General features: G+C 40.6%; 1 protein-coding gene across 50 annotated transcripts in view; it reads right to left on the bottom strand.

The window, feature by feature from the left end:
* The window catches only part of LOC144503924 (poly(rC)-binding protein 3), a 153,280-nt gene that overhangs the window by 114,171 nt on the left and 14,969 nt on the right, over positions 1 to 24,140 (bottom strand). For 42 of the 50 annotated variants that reach the window (XM_078229007.1, XM_078229020.1, XM_078229047.1 and 39 more), the window contains exon 2: positions 155 to 255. The gene's annotated coding sequence lies outside the window, so the exon portion shown is untranslated. The remainder of the gene's footprint in view (positions 1 to 154; positions 256 to 24,140) is intronic. The other 8 variants (XM_078229009.1, XM_078229021.1, XM_078229018.1 and 5 more) reach the window with 1 other exon arrangement.

Here is a 24,140-nt window from a genome sequence, read left to right as displayed (position 1 = left end):
CTACCATGAATAGCCCCCCCAATTCTCCATCACATGACTCTTGCAACCACTGTTCCACTTCTCCCTTGGTGAGACCTCCCAATATGGGCTCTGCTCTACTTCAATATCAACAATGAACTGATCAAAATCACAAGATGATTATTCTTGGGCTTACCGTATTATCCTCCTTTGTCTTGGAGACCAAGTACACTATCCTCCAAAGTTCTGCACCTCAATCTACCTCCTTGGCTCTGGTCTGTGTTTCATGCGTAACTGCTGCAAAAAAAAAGTGCAATGATTTATCCTCTCCAGCCCTGCACGTTATCACGGGAACAGCATAGCAAAATAAATATCGAAAAGGTAAGGGAAGCAGATCTCAGCAGTTACATTAATTTCCAAGCTTAGGCTTTTGTCCCAGAAGCAAAGATCTTACTATATTTTTTAGAAATTTTTATACACAAATATATGTCAGCATGGCTAATTTCTAAAACTGGACAAGACTATGACTCACTTGGAACTTCATTCAGAATAGCTACAATCTCGTTATCACTGAAGATGCACTAACAACCCTGTGTTTTGTACAAAGGAACATTTGATTACTAAGACAGGCATTGGCCAAAGAGATGCCTGCCTGCAAGGACAAAGAACCCTGAAACCTCTGGCAAACTTATTATAGAGGAAAAGAACCCAGACCTGGAATATGCACCCTTTGTCCATGCCAAGGGAAAGAAGTGGGAGTGATAACACACTGCGCTTAGTTATTAATAAAGTTAAGCACCATAGTTTATATTTGTCTTTTTTGTTGTGATTTTTTTCTGATTGGACTGGTTCCTCACTGGGTTGTGCACTGTTCCACACATTGACCTGTAACTTCTACAGAGTTGCAATCTCTGCCGGATTGCCACTCTCGATGCTTAACTTTGCTGTAATTGCACAGCTCCTGCCTTGCCCAACCTTCCACATTCAGGCTGGGTGGGTGACACACGAGTTGTGTAATGTCCCCTCACCGGCAGCATCAGTGCAGAATAACTGGGGCAGAGGGGGATAGGTCACTCCCCATTTTTACGACAGTAACTGCCATAAATGGGATGTTTGAAGGGGACAAGGGAGTATGTGGTTCGGGCAGTGGGAGGGGGGTCACGTGTGCTGGATCTAGATGCTTCAATAATTACTCTGGAGTTCAAAGTGGTTTTTTTTTCTTTGAGCAACTGCCAGAACCATCTGAAGTTAGTGATTTAAATCGCTCACGTTATCCTTTGGGGTTTGGATACACTCACAGGTAATATCAGCAGGGTTCTTAACAATCAGCCTTGGTAAGGGGAATGGGGAAGGACAAACATCCACTTTCCATTCAGATCCATCCTAACCCTAGTCAATTTTCTATCCACGGAATCACTTTATTAATGCAGGAAGCAAGACTTTTAACGAAATTGCAGTAGTACTGATGCTGGATTTTCCTTCTAATTTATGCCTCCACTTCCCCTCAGCGAGTTATACCCAGTGATTTTACCAACGCAAAAGTCTTGTACCTATTTTTTTCACCACTTCGGATAGGGTCTGATTTGGTCAGTGGTCAGGGACAGGAGGGTATCACAGAGTGATGCCGATCAGGGCACCCCAGAAGGCAGGAATCTCAGCTTCTGCAATTATCCAATAGGTTTAAGGTTCTCCCGGCTTGTTTGGATGACACAGTTCTCTGCAGCAAAGAACGAGTCCACACAGCTGTGTTGCCTGTTTGATGCCATGGTTCGGGACATCTGCCTATAGTCATCCACGATTGTTGCCATCCCTTTATCACAAGCACCCAATATTTCTTCTTATATACTTTGTCCTACATTGTGGCTGTTAGGGGGACCACCCTCACTAGCAACTTCTGGCCCCTGAAACCATTCACCCAGTTTGAACGGAGTGAATAAGGAAATGGCGGATGAAATGAACAAATATTTTGCTTCCATCTTCACTACAGAGAATACAAAAACATTCCAGTAATGGCTGCAAATCAGGAGGCAGAGGGGAAAGAAAAACTTTGTGAAATTACAATCGGGGGAAAGCGGTACTGAGCAAAGTGATGGAGCTACGTCTCCAAGTCTTAAAAGAGGTGGCTAATGAGATTAATGTTAATTTTCCAAAATTCTGGAAAGGTTCCATCAGAAGGGAAGCAGCAAGTAAAATTCCTCTATTCAAGAGAGGGAGGCAGGAAACAGGAAACTGCCTCAAGCATCCACTGAAAAGTCTTGGAGGCTTTTGAAGGTGAATATTGAAGATTGTGCCATTGACAATGCACTGAAGCTTGGTGGTGGTAGGAGAGAGAGAAGAGGGTGAATGGGTACCACCTCGAGCAGAAGTATGGTGAATTGCAACAGTGAAGCAGAGTGCATTTGAAAATATGGATTCACACACCCTCATCACTCAAGAAATTGCAAGATTTATATCATGGATCAAATGCTGTCGCTAAGGCCGGACTTGATAGTTGAGAAAGAAAGCTGTGGAAATCCTAGAAATATTTCAAGTCTATATGGAATACTGATGTGCATCAGGTGGTGAACATAGTATCTGTTTGTAAAAATAGCATACAGAGTTAATTATAGGCCAATTAGCTCAGCACCTGTGGTAAAGAAAATTTTAGAACTTTAAAGATAAAATTACTACATCTCAAGATTGGAGTAGTTCGAAATAGCTGGTGTGGATATCAAAAGCAACAACCTTGCTAAACAAGCCTCTAGAATTCTTTGAGCAGATAAGAGTTGGAGTGGGCAAAATGCAGCGGATATACTGTACATGGACTTTAGGAAAGCCTTTGACAAGAAATGAGAGATTACAAGGGGAAATTGAGATATGAATGAGAGACGATAGGAATTGGTTAGAAGGGAAAAAAGTTAGGTGTTAAAAAGTTTTGTTTTAAGTGTGAAATGGAATTTGGTTGTAGTGTCTCTGAGCGTTCGACTCTAGAATTACTTGTGTGAGTGTACAAATATCTATTATTTGAGAGAGTAATGGTGAAATTTGCACATGATAGCAAAATAGGTGATTACAGTAAATTCTTTACAAGACTAAAGGAAACCTCTAGATCTGTACCATTAGTCAAAAGGCAAAAGAGGTGCTCCAAGAGAATACTAGGCAGAAATTAATTGATGCAGCAAACTGGTTGGAGGTTTTGACAATTTATTGAACATTTATTCAGCAGTTTTTTTTTTAAACTGACCAGCAGTCACACAGCAATAAGCAGCTGCTTTCTGACGATCACATCATGCAAATTTATTACATCATGCATTGCAGAGTTACTGGCATTTCATTTCACTGCACATTCCAGCAGGAGGCTTCACCATTACGGGGAAAGAGACGCTCTTTGGAAATAGGAAATTAAACAAAAGAAAACCCGCTAAACATTTCAGCTCAATCCGTCATTAAGCCATGAATTTTAATAATAGTTGTAAAGTTAACAAATGAGATTGTAAGATGCATGCACAGTATTCCTCCTCCTTTTATATATTTGCAACTTAGCAGCTGCTTCTACCAGTCACATAAGTGCCAAATGACAGTATAGTAATTTAGTGTGGGTCAAAGAGATTTTCAAAAGATTTAGTGAGAAGACTTCAGCGGTTTGTAAAAAAAAAAAACTGCATCAGAATGGCTTGAGTAATAGTAGAGTGTTATTTATGCACAGTCATGAGCCTAAAAAAGCAGCTGCATCTGCTGCCAATGCCGTTCATGCAGTGTACTGTTTTACTCCATGATGTCATTGCAAGCAATGTAGTGGCCTGGAGCAAAGAGGCTCATCAGTTAGTAAAGAGCAATTAAAACAGCCTCACCTTTCGAGTAGGTGGAGCGAAGAGGAAGAATGGAGCCGGGAATCTGGATGGGAAGGAGAGGCAGGCTTCTGATTCACCCAGTTGAGAGGCCCCATTTTAGATCAGTTGTTCCCAACCTTTTGTGTCATGGCACCCCTCTATACTATAAAAAAAATCTTAGAGGCACACCTCCTATTTTCTGTCTTCTTCCCATACTGGAAACTTTGTTTTTAAGTTCTCTCTGTCCTCTTATCTGTTTTTTTTTTAAACCTCTCCCTCTCTCTCGCTTCTCCTTTTGCACCCTTTAAGTTTTTGTTTTTTATGCAGGCGCATGGGAACCTTTGTTTTCAGCTCCAAGTCTTGTCGGTCATGCGCATGGACAGGAGGTCCAAGATTCGTCAGATCTTGGAGATGGTAACCACAGAGCAAATGAGAAAAGGTTAGTTTTAGTTTAATTACATGAATTTTGAATCACAATCTTTTTGTCACAGCACACTGATTGGGAACCACTGTTCTAGATTTACAGCCTTTATATCAGGCGTTTGCAGTTCCACAATTTCTTCCGGTTGGACCTTATTCAGACCCTGAAGCCAATCACCCAGTTTGAGCCGCACAGCAGGTGGGCCATCAGGACCCGGCCTCCCTGCAGTTTCTGAATCTCCAGCTCCAGACCCTCTTCCTCTGCCAAATCTTCCCCCAGGTGTGCCTATTTTACACAATCAGTACACCGTTGGACCAGGGGACTGCTGCCTGCATCCCCATATATGGATATGACGACCTTCAGGTACTTCAGTCCAGGCTACCAGGAAGAAGCCCTTGCGCTGCAAAAGTGGGATATGGAGTTTACAGTCCAGAATCATGGCCACAATGGGGCACAAAAACTGAGTGAACGCATTCAGGATCCGAAAAAGATCCTGCACTGCATTTCCTTCAAATCATGTCATTGATTTTGTGCGCAAGTTCAGACAAGAGCGCATGTGCAGCTGGGTATCAGCAGAGATACTGTGACAAAGCAGCCCATAAAGCACCGCTGATACATTTTCCACTTGCTGGCATGTCCTGTTTTGTGTCCAGAGGTAAGAAAATGGTTATATTTAGTGTTTTTACTTCAGTGGTGGCTAATCCCTAAATCATTACAGTCAGAACCAAATAATGATGCGTACATTAATGGGAGCCCACTCAAACTTAAATTTTACACAGAACCCATGCGATTCTGTGTGACCAAAGCAACCAACACAGGACTTATACACTTGTGTTCTGCGATCCTAAGCTATAGCTACCAATTAAAATGATCTTGTTTATATATCATCTGAATACATCTGCTGGCCTTTGTAAAGCAAATACAATATGCAAACTAAACTGAATAAAGTGGTGATAACAGAGGAAGGAATGTTAGATAAATGATGAGGGGAAACTGGGGAGGGACAAAGGCATTTGATACACCCAACACCAAAAGCACAGGTACAAAAAGTAATCAAAAATGCTGATGGAACAGAAGGTTATGCTTCAGCTCCAATGAGCCTTGGTCAGACCCCCACCTGGAGTACTGTATCTGCACAAGGAAGAATATACTGGCCATTGGAGTACAGTGTACATTGGCCAAAATGACTATCCTGAAAGAGTTAAATTATTAAACTAGATTTCATAAACCAAGGAGTTTAGAAGATTGTGGGAGATCTAACCAAGGTGTTCAAAATAAAAAAATGGATCAATACAGTAAACACAGTAAGAGTTTTAACAACACCAGGTTAAAGTCCAACAGGTTTATTTGGTAGCAAATGCCATTAGCTTTCGGAGCGCTCCTTCGGGAGCAGCGCTCCGAAAGCTAATGGCATTTGCTACTAAATAAACCTGTTGGACTTTAACCTGGTGTTGTTAAAACTCTTACTGTGTTTACCCCAGTCCAACGCTGGCATCTCCACATCATCAATACAGTAGATATAGAGAAACTATTTCCACTGGTAGGGAACTTCAGAGTAAAAGCGGAACAATCTAAAAGGCACTCAAGTGCTGGTGGAAATATGGAATTTATTCTCTCTCTCACACAAAAGGCAGTGGCTTCTGAGCCAAGTGAAATTTTGAGACTGACAGATTTTTTAAGAGTACTTGGGATATGAATCAAAAGTAAATGGGGTTGAGATACATCAGTTTATGATCAAACGAAATGACAACAAACTGGAGGGGCTGAATGCCCATAGCGCAAAACATTAAGGTTTGAATAGGAAATCATAGTAAATCATGTGGTGGATATCAAGTTGATATTTTATGTTCAAGGCTTGAAGATTGTCACAAGGCAGACTGATGAAGGCTAACCATTGCAATTTATGATACATGTGGAATATAGAATAGGATTAAAAGTTAGTTATTCAGGTTGGAGGAAGATAGAAAGCAGTATTCTACATGGATGTGTGCTGGGACCACACTGCAGATTATAGCAAATGGGGAGTATAGCCGACACCAAGGAAGAATACACTGTAGTTCAAGAGACAAGGAAAATGTGCAGATTGGACAATTAAGTGACAAACGAACTTTAACTAGATAAATAAAAGCAAAATACCGTGGATGCTGGAACCTAAAACAAATGCAGAAAATGCTAGAAAAGCCCAGGGTCTCGCAGCATCTGCGGAGAGAGTAAAATAGTTAACATTTTGAGTCCATATGACTTCAAAGCTAAAGAGAGGTAGGAATGCGATTGACTGTACAAAAGTGGTGCCGCAGCTAAGCAGAGAATCAGGTCAGTAGTTGGTGGGAGTTAGAACAGATTGCAACAAAGATATGTAACAGGAAACATTAATGACTGATGGTGCTGGCAGTTAATGGAATAAAATCAGTGCTTGGTGAGAGAACAAGTGACAGATGGCCCAGTGCCCTGGTGGGTGTGGGGCTTTGCATTGGGATAAAAAATGTTTTGATACAAAATAAAGAGAGTCATGAGAGGGGAATGGTCATGGTCTAAAGTTCAACTCGACGTTGAGTTCTGTGGGTTGTATCGGGCCTAATCAGAAGATGAGATGCTGCTCCTCTAGTTTAATGTTGGGCTTCAATGCAGCAAGCCAAGGACAGACATGTGAGCACGATGCAGAGTTGAAATGGCAACAGAAAGGTTGGGGTCATGCACAGTAAATGTGAGGTGATGCATTTTCAACAGAAAAATAGAAACATCACCTCAGTACGGTGGCACAGTGGTTAGCACTGTCGCCTCAGTGCCAGGGACACAGGTTCGATTACAGCCTTGGGTGACTATGTGGAGTTTTCACATTCTCCCCACGTCTGTGAGGGTTTCCTCCGGGTACTACGGTTTCCTCCCACAGTCCATAGATGTGCAGGTTCGGTGGATTGGCCACGTTTGCCCAAAGATGAGCAGGTTAGGGGGATCAGTGGGGCAAATATGTGGGGCTACAGGGATACGGTCTGGATGGGATGCTCTGTTAGAGAGTCGGTGCAGACTTGATGGGCTGAATCGCCACCTTTTGCACTGCAGGGATTCTAAACCCCATAAAATAAATACCAAATGTGCCTCCACAGATGAGCAAGTTAAAAGTAACAGCAGAACAGCAACGCAATGAAAATACTACCAAAATATTCGAAGGGAATTGGTTGCTATAAGAAAGAATGTGCAAGATTACATGGATAAAGCGGGTGGGGATTAGGTAGAATTCTTTTTCAGCGAGCCAGTGCAAACCCAATAGGCCAAATGCTCTTCTGCATTGCAAAGGTTCCATGAAGCTGAGAGCACTGAGGGAATGCAATCTAATGGAAGTTGGTGATCAGTGATTCACGATTTGGAAATTAACAGTAGAGAACTCCAACAAACCTCAAGATATTGAGAGTTAGAGTTACAGTATGAGACAAAAGTGGAAACCATTGGGACCAAAGATAAAGGAGGGCTGAAATGCATGCTGTCATTCAAATGTTCAAGCATCAGATCAGAAAAGCAACAGTGTTGATGTATTCACTTAAAATGATCATGTTAGAATTATATTCTGGCTATTTGGCAGTAAGTTTGAGTGTTTATGGGTGGGAAAGTTGAATGAAGCCAAGGTTCATTCAGCAATGTTTCTGATGAACAAATCTAATGATGCATTCTTCAGCTCTGCATTAAGTCAGAAGAAAAATGGAAAGAATATAAAAACTGAGTGTTCCGCATCAAAAAAGACAGAACCATTTCTAAAATATCATATGCCACAGGGATTTTCTTTATCTTTCCAATGGTCCTTGAAATATCCTGCTACAATCCAAACATAATTTCATGACTATTGCATCTGGAATCACTACAACGTGCAGGGGTTGGGGAGGAAAGGTAGATTGCTACCTTCTCATGATGCTTCTTACCATGTGATGTTGCAACGAAGCATTAAATATAACGTATTTTTTTAAAACACGAATATATGTGGATATAAATTATGCATCTGCTTTTTGGAATACATCACTTATCTTTTAATACACCTATACATTCAGAATAGAAAATCAAAGTGTGAATTACATACATGTCAAGTGGAAAATGACATTACTTGTACATTTAGCTAAATAGGTCAACAAAATACTAGCTTCAAAAAAAAACACAACTTATGTAATCAGCCACTTGAGGGAACTATACCATTTTGTAATATACAGAACAAGACAATGCTGTAATAAATCAGAGTTCAACGCTTACATTTAGAGGATTAAAGGCAGTTCTAAAAATGTTTCCATTTTCATAAATCCAGGTTACTATTACAGTCGTCTCCTTGGTGGTGTCGGAGGAACAAATGCTGGTCGGAACACCGAGACAATTCCTTGCCTTGAATATATTTTACTACATTGTAATTCAACCCGCCTATCAATCACCAACCATGAAATTTAAAATTGGGCAGAGTGTAAGCTCCAAAGGCTTTTAAATACACAAAAGAAAGTTCTCATTTAACAAATAATTCAATTTACTTGTCTCCTTTATTCAATTCAATTTTGTAAGTCCGACACTATTAGCCTCATTTAAAAGCAAAAACTCAATTTCACATTCATGGTAGAAAGTTGAACAGGGCAATTTACAACGAAACAACTCCAGCTTCTGCCTGCTGTCGCCAAAGAACCTATAGCACACTTGCATTTATATCGTGTCTTACAATCAATCCAAACAGGTATGTCAAGCAATATTCCTTTTATACTGCAGTAACATGTTATTCCAAATTGTGAATACAGGTTTTGAATTGGGGCTTAACTTCCCAATCTGAATAAGAATGTCCCTTACATAACTCAGTATTTCAAAGCATTAGCTGTGGTAGAGATTGGCACTCTATTTAGAAAAACTTCTGAAACTATGCAAAAACTATTTAAAACTAAATGACAATTTGCCTGCCTACTACTGTCAACCACTATGAGAAGCGACCAACTTTTTCCAATGAGGGATTTCAATTATGTGGATAGATTGAAGATTCAACAAACCAAATCCCATAACCCAATCCATAATCCCAATTTCTTATTCCACATCCTTTTTTAAAAAGTGGTAACCAATTCAAAGACATAAATCACTCAATGGTTACAGCACAGGTTGTTGCCATTTGTCAAGTCCACTCCAACTCTCTACAAGGGCAATTCAGCAAGCTCCACTCCTTTCTCTGCCCTTGACAATAGTCCTGCAAGTTCTCACTGCAGATATGGTCCAAATTCTCTTTTGAAAGCTATAATTGAATCTCTTTCGATCACCACACACAGGTTATGCATACCAGATCCTTATCTCTCTGCATAAAAGAATTATTTCCTCTCATTTGTCAGTCCTCAGGTTTTCTACCTTTCTGCCAATGGTAAAGGCTTGGATCACTGTGCGGAGTCTGCACGTTCTCCCCGTGTCTGCGTGGGTTTCCTCCAGGTGCTCCGGTTTCCTCCCACAGTCAGAAAGACGTGCTGGTTGGGTGCATTGGCCGTGCTAAATTCACCCTCAGTGTACCTGAACAGGCACCGGAGTTTGGCGACAAGGGTATTTTCACAGTAACTTCATTGCTGTGTTAATGTAAGCCTACTTGTGACACTAATAAATAAACAAACTTAAACTTAATTGAAGTCCCTTATCCCACAAACTATTGTAAATCTTTTCTGCACCTACTTTAGAGCCTTCATATCCTTCAAGTGTGGACACAATACTCCAGTTGGGAACCAGTGTGCATCAATGTTTTACAAAGGTTCATCAGAACCTCCTTTGTGCTTCATGCATCTATGAAGCCCTGGATCCCATAGGGGTGATCAGTAAGTTTGCGGACGACACAAAATTGGCAGGACTTGCAGATAGTGAGGAGCATTGTCAGAAGCTACAGAAGGATATAGATAGGCTGGAAATTTGGGCAAAGAAATGGCAGATGGAGTTCAATCCTGATAAATGCGAAGTGATGCATTTTGGTAGAAATAATGTAGGGAGGAGCTATACGATAAATGGCAGAACCATAAAGGGTGTAGATATGCAGAGGGACCTGGGTGTGCAAGTCCACAGATCCTTGAAGGTGACGTCACAGGTGGAGGTGGTGGTGAAGGCATATGGCATGCTTGCCTTTATAGGACGGGGCATAGAGTATAAAAGTTGGGGTCTGATGTTGCAGATGTATAGAACGTTGGTTCGGCCGCATTTGGAATATTGCGTCCAGTTCTGGTCGCCACACTACCAGAAGGACGTGGAGGCTTTGGAGAGAGTACAGAGGAGGTTTACCAGGATGTTGCCTGGTATGGAGGGGCTGAGTTATGAGGAGAGATTGGGTAAACTGGGGTTGTTCTCCCTGGAAAGACGGAGGATGAGGGGAGACTTAATAGAGGTGTATAAAATTATGAAAGGCATAGATAGGGTGAACAGTGGGAAGCTTTTCCCCAGGTCGGTGGTGACATTCACAAGGGATCAGAGGTTCAAGGTGAAGGGGGGGGAGGTTTAACAGATATCAGAAGGACATATTTTACACAGAGGGTGGTGGGGGCCTGGAATGCGCTGCCAGGCAAGGTGGTGGAGGCGGACACACTGGGAACGTTTAAGACTTATCTAGATAGCCATATGAACGGAGTGGGAATGGAGGGATACAAAAGAATGGTCTAGTTTGGACCAGGGAGCGGCACGGGCTTGGAGGGCCGAAGGGCCTGTTCCTGTGCTGTATTGTTCTTTGTTCTAAATGTCTCCGCTTTGACAGATTTGATGCTTCATCCCACCCACTGATAGTTGGAAAACTGGAATCAAGATGCCAATGTTGTGGCACAGCCAGAGATTTATGACAAAGCCTGCTGTGGAGCTCAAGGGGTTCCCAATCTGTCACAGGTCCCACCATTACAGCCAGAACTTATTGAAAAATCCAGATAACAGCTACAGGCAAGATGCGAGTAAAAACCTAACATAACCACAACAACCAAGAAGATTAAAACCACACTGTGTAGGTGGAGCATAAATACAAGCCACCACTCCACATTCTGAAAGTCAAATGTATTTACCAGCAGCCTGAAAAAGCAGTCTCTCCACTGATTACAAAGAGATCTCTGTATACAGCACAATGCCTTTCAGCAATGCAGAAAGGAGGTGATGCACTCTTTCACACTGGGAAAAAATCATAAGCAGCTGCTCTCCCAAAAAGCACTGGTTAATTACACACAATATAACCAAAAATCCTCCTGAACTTTGTTGCTGTCATTTAGCAACAAAACTGCCATTAACTACTTCCATGTCATATAAACATACTTCATCTTCATTCAGCATTGTAAAATCAAACGCGTCATCTCTGAAAGACTGAAAAAAGATTGTATTTCTTGTTAGAGACAATTTGAACATAGGACCAGGAAGAGATCTTTCGTCCTTGAATCTGTGCTATTTAATTAGATGATTGATCTGTACATCAACCACATTTACCTATCTATACTCCATAGCCCCCAATACTTTTACCCTCCCAAAATGTTATCACTTGCTCTTGAATGTTGAATGACCCAGCATCCAGTTGAAAAGATTTGAAATTTCCACTATCACGTGTGTGAATAAGTGGTTCCTGATTTCACTCAAAATCATGGCTTCAGTTTAAACATGGGCAAGGAAATCTTGATTGCCATCTACAACAATCCTCCCTCAGTATTACACCAGCTTGAACAACACTTACTGACCAGTTCAGCAAGCCCTGAAAGGCATAGCTGCTAGTCAGGAGGGCCTGTGGCAGGTGGTGAGAGAACCAACAAAGGAAGAACCAACTTTACCTCATCCTTCACCAATCTACCTGGAGATGGATCGACCCATGGCAAAATTGGTAGGAGTGATCACCGTACAGTTCCTGTGGAAACAAGTCCTCTGTTCACATACAGGATATTCTCCATCTTAAGCAGCATTACCAATGCTAAATGGATTAGATTCTGAACAGATCTAACAGCTCAACATTAGACATTCATGAGGCATCCAGTCATCCAGCTTTATATTCAACCACTCTCTATAACCTCAAAGCCTGAACTATCACACACACTGTCCTTGCCATCAAGCCAGGGGTTCAGCAAAAGTAAAATATGCCAGGAACAGCAGCAGGCATATCTAAAAATGAGGTACCAATCTGAAGGTATAACACAGGACTACATGCACTCAAAAGACAGAGTAAAGCAACTCCACAACAAGATCAGGTCAAAACTCTGCCACCCTGCCATGACCTCACCTGACGAAGGAGCAGCGCTCCGAGAGCTAGTGGCTTTTGCTACCAAATAAACATGTTGGACTTTAACCTGGTGTTGAGAGACTTCTTACTGTGTTTACCCCAGTCCAACGCCGGCATCTCCACATCACCCTGCCATGTTCACATGTGATGGACAGTTAAATTAGAGGCGGCAGCTCCAGCAACAACCCAACCCACTTTCAATGATGGGAGAGCCCAGCACTCCAGTGCAAATTACAGACTGAGCATTTACAACCATCTTCAGCCCACAACAGACTCCAGAGAAGAATTTCCCAAAAGTTGCCCTCTGTCTTTGCAGGAGATTACATAGTTGTTTAACAGAACTTTACTGTATCTGGATGCATCTGGCTGAATAGTCATTCCGCATCTTTTGTACTTGCAATATGCAGGCTTGCATTAATGCATTTAATACAGCTTTGGGGACCAAGGATTAAATCTCCATCACGTTAATCTGCGCAAATCTTAAGTCACTCATTCTAATTTTGGTGTTATGATTTATCTAATGACAACAGAAACCAGAAAACAAGGGACAAATTACATTGAGCTCCTTAGGCTTTTAGGGATCCCTATATCACAGTTTGCCCATCATTATTGAAAAAAAACCCAAGAAAATAAGTAAAGATGATTTAGAAAAGGGTTGTCCAACATTTTGGCATGGGGCCAACTAGCAAACTTCAGAAAGATAAAGTTTGACAGAACATTAAACAGGAATTTCCAAAAAAACAGGGGGTATGAAAAGAAACAACTTGCTGAGCAAAGGTGAGTATCAGGGTGTAACAGGATGAGTGCATGTTACAGCTCACTTCAAACGTACTTTTTTGAACGGCATATTGAAAACTGGTTCCAGGGGTTGCATAGCACCCTCAGACCACATGTTGGACAAGCCTGTTCTAGAAACTAGGAGGAGGAAGTTTTAGGGGGTGATTTAGATTGAATGTCCTGAGATTTTATTCACTGTAAGGTCACAATATGAAGTAATGGCAATGTGTTTAAAACTCAGCAACAGAACCAAGTTAGAAGCGAGGTACAGCATCTGATAACAGCAATGGAAAACAAAAAATTGCGACAAATCAGACAAAAAGAATTGAAATGGACAAATAGAAATAGAAATCTAAAAAATAAAACCAAGACATTTGAGTACAAGCTTAATTCAGATTTGTAAGACTAACAAACTAAATTTACACAATCACAGAGAATGTAGGAAAATCTCAGCAGGTCTGACAGCATCTGTGGAGAGAGGACAGAGCTAACGTTTCAAGTCCAGATGACTTCATCAGAGCTAAGAAACTGGAATGAGGATGGGATTTATACTGCTGTGGATTTATGCTATTTTGTTTCAGATTCCAGCATCCGCAGTAATTTTCTTTTATCTTATATAAATTTACACAATGATGGATCTCCAAGAAACACACTGTACTTTGTTTTGTGATAGTGTGCTATTTATGCATAAAGCTCTTTGTAGAGTTTTTCTACAGCCAGCCTCTGAACTAGCTGAACACCATCATTTCACGGGCAGGCACAACTGCTGCATCTATAAGCAGCTCTCATTAGAAGCTGTGAAAACAAAAGAACGCATTCAGCTGCCATTAAAATGTCTTTGCCAATACTGAAACACTGACAGGTTTTTTTTCCCCTTGGAAATTTTACACAAACCTTAGCTTGAAACTCCACCTCCTGTTTTCCAGGTGCCTCTTGCTGAGACTCTGGGATAAGTGGAAAATTAATTCAGTGATAAATCACAACTTCTCATAGAAGTGCTGCTTGGAATTGGGTTGTAAGATGAAACTTTGTGCATTAGGAAGAGCTGGTTATGTTGGGCCCAATTTAGAATGCAGCAATGACAGTTTAAACAGCATTTTCCAAATCAGATACAGAAACAAGTGCCATCATTTATGAAAAACGGATATTACAAAGCAGACTGCATTAGTCATAATAAATACTGGTAATGGTGATTGTTCTGAAAACCCAACGCGTTGACTAAGGATCTTTCGAGAAAGAAACCCACTGACCTTGTTCAGTCTTATCTATTGATGAAAGCAAAATATTGCAGATGCTGGAAATCGGAAATAAAAACAGAAAAATTAAAAGTTAACTCTGTTTCTCTCTCCACAGGTGCTGCTGCCAGACCTGTTGAGTTTTTCCAGCATTTTCTGTTATTATAGCAGCCTATGAACACACCAAAATGGTTGACTTCAACTACCGTGTTAAAAAAGACAAACCACTTGGGCTGTGATGTAGGTATTGAAACTCGTCTATAAATTGCTTCTCTAACATTTAGTCATTGTGGTAATCTTGCCACTGTGCTCGTGTTTGATCATCTAACTTATGTTTAACTTTTCTCAATGTTTCAGTTTCGAAATCAGTTGGAATAGGGTCTTAAAGCAGATAAACACTCTTGCTTTAACTCCTACTGAAATATTTGAATTATAGAATCATAGAATCCCTACAGTGCAGAAGGAGGCCACTGGGCCCATCAGGTCTGCAGCAATCACAATCTCACCCAGGCCCTATTCCCGTAACCCCACACATTTACCCTGCTAATCAATCAACCTAACCCGCACATCTTTGGATTGTGGGAGGAAACTGGAGCACCCGGAGGAAACCCATGCAGACACGAAAGGATGTGCAAACTCCACACAGACAATGACCTGAGTCCGGAATTGAACCCGGGTCCCTGGAGCTGAGGCAGCAGTGCTAACCACTATTACAGACATTAATACACAAACATTTCTGAAATAAATGCATACAAGATGGCCAATTAGTTTGCCCCTTTGCTAAAAATGGGCACCCGTGTGAATTAAGGGTACATTCAACATCATTTTCCTCAACATTCTCAAAGCCCCAAGAATACTGAGAATAACTAATTCATCGCCTCAGCAAAGATTGCTAAACTGACTGATTAAACAGAGTATTTTGAACAACATAGCTCAGTATTGCACCATGTGGTGCAGTTACCAAGTCTCCAGGGAATATGCAGCCAATAAAACAAAGTATTACCCATTTATAAACATGAAATCATGAAAATCTTTGATGGAAGTTTTAATCAAAACTTGGTTCCACCCTTAAAAGCAAGTGTTAGTCAACAAAGTAGTTGATTGTATGTTTTCTAACACAATGTTTAGTTTTTCAGAATATTGTATAATGTTAAGAAAAACATTTAAGAAGAAACAGAACAAAAGCAATGAGGAGAGAAAATGTGCAGTAAAAAGTCTGTATTAGTACTCCTGAGCAAAGCAGGAGAATGCTAAATGGCAGGTGTTATAGCATGAGACAATAAGAGGAATTATTTAAAAATTGAGGCACAAATGTGTGAATGCTTCAGGAACTGGGGGCAAACCAAGTCCACCCTCAATGTGCCTTATCTTCAATATCTTTGATGTTTCATATTGTGTCTCCAAGTGTTTTATGCTAATATCATTTGTCATTCAACTATTTCCTGCTTTTTACTTGACTGATTTTGCACATCTTTCCCTTGAATTTGCACATTAAAATCTTGTTCATCGAAGTGCTCATATCTGAAACATCAACTTAATAGTTCCCATCACATGATACTGATCCAAAATGTGTTGCCACTGTTTTTAATACAAATCAGGTATTGCAGTTGAAACAGATTCTATAATTGCTGCTCATAGAACAGCGTAGTGTAGCTGAACACTACAAGTTGCCTTATTTAACAGCAATCCTCAAATGGCCATTCCACATTTACCAAATTCCTAACATAAAAAATAGTAGACTATTTGATCGAGGGATAATCCCATTACCTCAGCTCCAGCTTCATAATTGCTCTCCCATCTCATTTTCACAGAGAGATCAAATATCAATTGATCTGTCTTGAACATACTCACTGAAGCGGCCACAACCCTCTGAAGTAAAGAATTCCAAATATTTAAACCCTCTGAGTGATGTCATTTCTACTCATTTCAGTCCTAAATAAGCAACCCTTTATCCTTAGGCTGCACCCGTGTTCTAGATTCCCCAGTCATGGGAAATAACCTACCAGCCCCTTAAGAATCTTGTATGTTTCAGTGAAGTCACCCCTCATTTTTCTAAACTCAAGGGAATATCAGCTCAATTTACTCTGCCTCTCATCATTGGACAGCCCTTAAAAATCAGGGACCAATCAAGTGCATCTTCTCTTTACAACCTCCAAGTATATCCTTCCTAGATACGACGACCAAAACTGCACATAGTACTTTCAGTTGTGCTATTGCAATGACAATGGAACAAAAATAGTTTCCCAATGGAGCAGTAATTTGCAATCCAATTTTTGAGATTTCGAAGCAAGAGAAAAAACACATCTCAACCCTAAATTAGAGCTTGTGGAAAGGAAGCATTGAAAATGTACTAAATTAAAACAACGAAAGTACATTGATATGTACTCAAATTTCCTGCCTGCTCAATGTGCAGGCTGCAATCCCATTTAAATAGTGCAAGAGACAGATGCAACTCTTTGAAGCTCCAACGTTATAAATAGAGTTCTGACACAATCTCCACTGAGCAACCACTCATTTGTGCCAACTTTAGGACATAAACAAGATCATGCAGGAGAAATGCCATAAGATATTTTGAGCTTAAGGACATCACACTGTCATAATCAGTTTCTGAGATAATCAGATTGGTAAAAGAAACTAGAAAAAACTTAGTTTCAGAATCAAAAATAACATTCAACTAAATGAAATTACTTCTTTCCAAACCCTGAATGCACATCAACCTTCCAGACCCGCTTAAAACAGCGGAAAGCCCAATGAGTAATGACACATGGGATTAATAAGCCTTGTATCAAAATAATTAAACTGCCCTCAACTCTTCCAAAGACATCCAATATTTGAAAGAAAAAAAACTTGTGTTTATATAGCACCTGATCACAATCCCAAGACAACACAAAATTTCTTGATCAAAATTATTTTGAAGTACAGATGCCATTATGTTAGCTAAATTGTGCAGAGAATGAGATAAATGTTCTGTGGACCCTTGGACAATTGTTGATAGAGGAATACTGGCCAAGCCACTTGACGAACTCCAATAGTACGATGGGATCATCTATGTTTAATGGAGTTCACCAAATCAGGTAAAAAATTTGAAATAATTCAAATAATTGGCAGAAAAGCCAGAAACAAGGGGAGAATTTTGAAAGGATGATGAAAGTAGCTGCAATAGTAATGTCTAAAGGGGACTTGGATATATAGTTGAAAAGGAAAAATGAGAATGGAGAAAGAGAAGGGGAGTGGAACTTACTGGAGAAGTCTTTTCAGGAGTTAGATACAGGCAGATCTGAAAGAATAGCTTCTTTCTATGCTGTATTTTTGTAGGAATAGGGCAAAAACAGCACAGAGAATTGAGATCATATTTTGCGACTAAGGTTAGGTTATTTATGAGATGTATTCTGTTGCCAAGTGTTTCTTGCACTTATCTTTTATAAATAATCTTTAGTGTGGAATTTTTAAAAATAATTTGGTAGTGACTTGTGTTGCATGTGCTACAGTAACACCACAGATATTGGAGAATGGCACCAGCTTATAAACCAGTGAAAGCCAATATTAATGAGATATAGCATTAGCTCTTAATCACTGTTGCCCAAGGGAAATGGGAAATGCAAAATTCTTCAACGTATCAAGTTCTCCTAATTAGCATTTGAATGCATTGAAATTCTTTCCTGCTGGTGTGGGGTTCGTCAAAATATGCAGTTTAACAATTCCATTAGTATGCAACTGTAACAGTGCACCTACATATGCCTCCTTTGACAACTATATGATGCATTCTTTAATCTCAATTTTTAGTCAATGCTCAGGAAAATGGACTGCAACAACTCACATTTATATGGTGCCTTTAATATAAAGCTCCCTACTTACTTGACAAATGATCAAACAAAATTTGACACTGAACATTTTACAATAAGTTACTTGTAATGCTATCCCACTGAGGTAAGGGTCATTTACACTTGGATAAAAAGACAGAAATTCAACCTATTGTGAAATAGTTCCCATTAACCTAATGGACTTGTCAGTGATGTGTCAGGTGCCACTGTGCAGATTGTGAATTGGAAGCCTCCAATGAGGCTGTCTGGATATCAGTCTTTGAAACAAATCAAACCTTTACAAACCTCTCTCCACAAAATCTGGAGGAACTAAAAATCCTCAACCAGTTGGAGAGAGGTCATTGTATTCTAAACGCTCAGGCCAACAGAAGCTAGGCTTTTTGCAAAAGCAAAAAAAATGCTGGATGCTGAAATGAAAAAACAAAACAAAAATTGCTGACCTGCGAGGGAACAGGTGTGTGGTCTTTCATCAGAATTTATTTTTGCTGTTTCAATTAGTTTTTTCTTCTCGTGTGAAACACTTGCATCTTTATACATATATCAAACATAAACCAACAGCTGCTAATGACCTACAATATTTCTACTTTATAATTCAATTATTTCTTCCAAAGTAGTCTGCTGGTTCCTCATTTAACTGCCCCAGCTAGTTTGACATCACCTTTAGATTTGAGTAGTTTACACAGAGCTTCAACATCTAACTTAGTTGCGGAAATCAATGGGCTTTTTGCAGACTGCTAGCAGTCACCATCAGCCCGAATCATTACTTCTCCAAGCACCTGCTATTCTTCAGTCGATTTGTGATCTCTTTCATAGTTTTATCCGAATCCCGGCTCAGATAGCAGGCCTTCGTGTGGAACCTTTTTCAAAGATTTTGGAAACTGAGCTAAACTCCATCATATGATTGTCCAGTTACTTGATACATCAGTTTCTTCTGAATCAGTGATCATCAAATTTGGAGGCTATATTTCCTGGAAACTACACAAGTTTTACTATAAGAAGTTTTATATTCAATACAGGCAGTCCCCGGGTTACGAACGAGTTCCGTTTTTAAGTTTGTCTGCAAGTTGAATATGTATGCAAGTCGGAACACAACGCACACAACAGTGTTTACGCAATCCGACTTAAAATGGCGACGACGGCATGGCGTTGTTCTCCCTCGGGCCGACGAACCGCTGAAAACGCGCAGTGTTTAGAGCGTCACGCAATGTAGTCCGCCCGTTCGTTAGTACGAACCATTGTACGCAACTCCATTTTTTTAAATAATAGGCTTTACAGAGGTCGGTACGCAAGTACAGGCGTTCGTAACCCGGGGACTGCCTGTATTATATTTTGCTTTTAGTTGCAGGATTCAGGACTACAGGTTCCCAAAAGCACCTCAGCATAGCACCCAATCTGCAATTGCCTAGCAGGACTGATAGTAAGACAAAGCAGAGATCAAAAAGCTGGGCAAGTGGATATTTAAAGCTCATGGACCAAATGGAGATGCTCATTATGGTGGATTTTCAAAAACCATTAGGTCTGTGGCACTATTTGCTGCTGTAAAAGCCAATCTCCTAATTGCTTATGTTTCAATGAAGTAAGCCAGTATAACCTGCCATTGTGATTTTAGGGTTTAGTCAAACATTCTCTCTCAAACTCAACAATGCTTTATATCTATCTTAAGTAGATATTTTTGATCAGTGTGTTGCTTTATAAAACAATTATTGACAGTTACACAATCCCAAATGCATTTTGCTCACTGCGTGTTTCATGTTTTCTCTACATAAGCTTATGAAAATCAGTGTGTAATTTGATCAGAACTGAAAATATGCCACACAATTTAAGGTAGTGATCTACATATCAAACTACACCAACTGATTTTCCAAATTGTGTGTGTTCACTCATAATACAAATTCAAGTTGGACAAAGTGGGCAAGATGCTGGATGATTACTATCTCCAATGCAACTAACTCTCTACTTCAGCACAAGTCAGCAAGAAAACTGCAGAAAAAAAAACCTACATTTGCAGAGAACATATTTTACATTTAATGAGAATGCATTTTGTCATTTGGCCTTTCCAATATTCCGCAAAATAACCTATCAGGAATTCTAATTTCCACTGCAAATAGTGATCTTGAGTCACTAAGTTTTAACAAGGGAACGGAGAATACAATTAAAGCCTTGATATTATTATAGTCTGGACATAGACAATTATGCTACCAGCTGACTCAATCAGGTGAGTAAGAAGTTTACAGGCTCACAGGGAATCAGGTTTAGCCAGTAGGAGGGTTGTACTTGCACCTTTCAGATGAGAAGCAAGAGATTCTGTATTCTCTCCAGTAACTCAAGTAAATAACAATGCCCCTGCAGTATTTGAAAATATAACCAGGGAGTTCTGCCCAGTATTCTTCCCAACATCAGAAAAACACACTATGAACACAGGAAGACACCGCTTGTTGTGTCATCTTTTATATTTCAGCAATTTTACTATGCCCAGAATGATCACTATTTTAATCACAGCAGGCGTTGAATGTCAACCACTTCAGGACATTACAGAAAGTACAAATCTTTCTTGATAATGAATTTTTATGAATTGCTTGCCCAGTTTATTATATTTGTGCGTGAAATCATCATCCCAGTTCCCTATTCACTGTTAGAATCATGGGCTAGTATTACATTAAAAAGGTCTCTCAATTAGTGTATCAACATGACGAACTCAATGAATCAGCTATGTTAGCCCATTGTGTTTTGAGAACTTCTTTTAAAGCATCTACAAATCCTATTTTTTCCCAAAGAGAAAAGGCCCATGTTCTGCAACTTAACCTGTATTTACTCTTCTTATACTCAGCATACTATACACTTTGGATACAACAATCAAGGAAGCACCATTCCCATAGCACAACAATCGAACTACACACACAACTATAGTTGGGAGTTTAACCAGTGAATGGTTGTGGAAACATATGACTTGTCTGCCTTTCTCACTGCAATCACACTAGATCAGTGGTTCTCAATTTTTTGGTTGAACGATTCCTTTTCAAATGGATTACTAATCACAGATATCACCCAATCTAAATTATATTCAATAACTGAGTGGATATATATTTTGGAAACTTTTGCTTTTTAGTAATTTAAACTTGAGAATTTTCAACTTTATATTCAGCATGATGGACAACAAATTCCGAGGAGTCAGCACAGTACAGAACGATCATTTCACATACATACATGGAGAAGATCAGCAAAGATCAATACAAACAATTCAAAGGTTCAAGACATCACAATCCCTGCCATTACTGTCAATGCTTCCTCCTGTACAGATATTGAAAGGACAACAGAAAAAAAAGTGTGGGGAATCAGCACAACAGGATTTTTTTTAAAAATGGCATTATGGTGTACATCCTTTCACAGAGCAACAAAACAGAAACTCAGAACTCAAAGACTTATCAACTGTGCTCAGACATACACCACCACACACCTGCCCCACACTCCCAGCAACCAGAAGCACCACCGGCGAGGAAGTGTCCAGTCCACTCCAGGATATTCCATCTGTCTGCACCACAATAGGATAAGCACAGGATTTCTTAGGCCCAGAACAACAAAAAAAAGACACCAAAATTCTGTTGGGGGACTGTCCTCACCCAAAATGAGGACTTAAGGCCATATGAACCACCTCTACATCTATCCATCCACCCACCATCCTGCTGTGGCACGACTCATTTTCTATAATGAAGGCAAAGCGTACTGCAAAAAAATGTAAACCTGTGAGAATGCAAGGATTACAACAAGCAAAAAAACCAAACATGACCCCCAAGACACAACCCACTGAGTGCTCCCCAACAAAAAGAGGGCGCCAAGCCAAAGAACCAGTCTCGGTAACTGCAGGTCTACTTGGCAATCTTTCTGCCAGTGTCCAGGGTCACTCCCCTCCAGATCAGACAGTTAGCCCATTCTTAACTGCACATTTGGTTGCCATACATTGCTTCCACCATGCCCTCTTTTTAGGCATAAGCTTGACTTCAGCCACCACAAATTTGCACAACTGTGGCTCAACTGGTAGTGCTCACCACTCTGAATCAGAAGGTTGGTGGTTCAAGTTCCATTTGAGCATAAAATCAACAAATCCTTCAATCCCATGCTCCCTCATGTGCTTAGCTAGCTTTCCCATCAAAATATGCCTGGTTACTTGCTGCACAACACAATGGTTTTACTCTGCCTTTAGGTGACTCAAATATGTCAAACTAAACAAGGCAGATTTTTTTTTTAACAGAGTGGGTGCCTGGAACTCGTTGCCGGGGGAAGTAGTAGAAGCGGATACGATAGTGACTTTTAAGGGGCGTCTGGACAAATACATGAATAGGATGGGAATAGAGGGATATGATCCCCGAAAGGGTAGAGGGTTTTAGTTAAGTTGGGCAGCATGGTCAGTGCAGGCTTGGAGGGCCAAAGGGCCTGTTCCTGTGCTGTAATTTTCTTTGTTCTTTGCTCTAAATGTCCAAATGCAGCAACACCTGGACAATATTGAGGTTTGGGCTGACAAGTGGCAAGTAACATTTGTGTCACAAAAATGTCAGACAATGATCATCTCCAACAATTGAGAATTTAACCATCACCCTTTGACCTCCAATGGCATTACCATCACTGAATGCTCCAGCATCAACAGTCTGGGGTTTTCCATTGACCAGAAACTGAACGGGACCAGACATAAATACTGTGGCTACAAGAGCAGGGATGTACTTCTGAGGCCGTATAAGGCTCTAGTCAAACTCCACTTGGAGTATTGAGGCAGTTTTGGGCCCCGTATCTAAGGAAGGATGTGCTGGCCTTGGAAAGGGTCCGGAGGACATTCACAAGAATGATCCCTGGAATGAAGAGCTTGTCGTATGAGGAACGGTTGAGGACTCTGGGTCTGTACTTGAGTTTAGAAGGATGAGGGGGGAATCTTATTGAAACTTACAGGATACTGCGAGGCCTGGGTAGAGTAGACGTGGAGAGCATGTTTCCAGTAGGAAAAACTAGAACCAAAGGGCACAACCTCAGACTAAAGGGACAATCCTTTAAAACAGAGATGAGATGGAATTTCTTCAGCCAGAGAGTGGTGAACCTGTGGAACTCTTTGCCGCAGAAGGTTGTGGAGGCCAGGTCATTGAGTGTCTATAAGACAGAGATAGATAGGTTCTTGATTAATAAGGGGATCATGGGTTATGGGGAAAAAGGCAGGAGAACGGGGATGAGGAAAATATCAGCCATGATTGAATGGAGGAGCAGACTTGATGGGCCGAGTGGCCTAATTCTGCTCCTATGTCTTATGGTCTTATTAACTCAACAGAGCCTATCCACCATCTGCAAGGCACAAGTCAGGAGTGTGATGGAATACTCTCCACTTGCCTGGATGAGTGCAGCTCCAACACAAGAAGCCCAAAACCATCTAGAACAAAGCTTCCCATCTGATCAGCATCTCATCCACAAACTTTCACTTCCTCCACCAGTATTGCACAGTATCAGCAGTATGTACCATCTGGAAGATGCACTGCAGGAACTCACTAAGACTCCTTCAACATCACCATCCAACACACAACTGCTACCAACTAGGAGGACAGCGGCAGCAGACACATGGGAGCACCTCCACATGGAATTTGCTCTCCAAGCAACATACCATCCTGACTTGAAATATATTACTGTTCGCTAGGTCAAAATCCTGGAACTCCTTCCCTGACTGCAGTGTGGATGTACCTACACCACAATGGTGCAGCATTTCATGGCAGGAACTCACCACCAGTTTCTCAAGGAAAGTTAGGGATGGGCAATAAATGCTGGCCGAGCCAGTGACACTCACATCCCATGAATGATTTCTTTTAAATTTCAAGTTGCAACACATTACACAAGTATAGCTGCATCAGCTTCAGCCCAGGGACAGTTTATTCAACTTTCTAATTCAGG

This window comes from Mustelus asterias, chromosome 14 (genome assembly GCF_964213995.1).
Source record: "Mustelus asterias chromosome 14, sMusAst1.hap1.1, whole genome shotgun sequence".
NCBI lineage: Eukaryota > Metazoa > Chordata > Chondrichthyes > Carcharhiniformes > Triakidae > Mustelus > Mustelus asterias.
The sequence above is the reverse complement of the archived record's forward strand: the minus strand, read 5'-3'. Positions and strand labels throughout refer to the sequence as shown.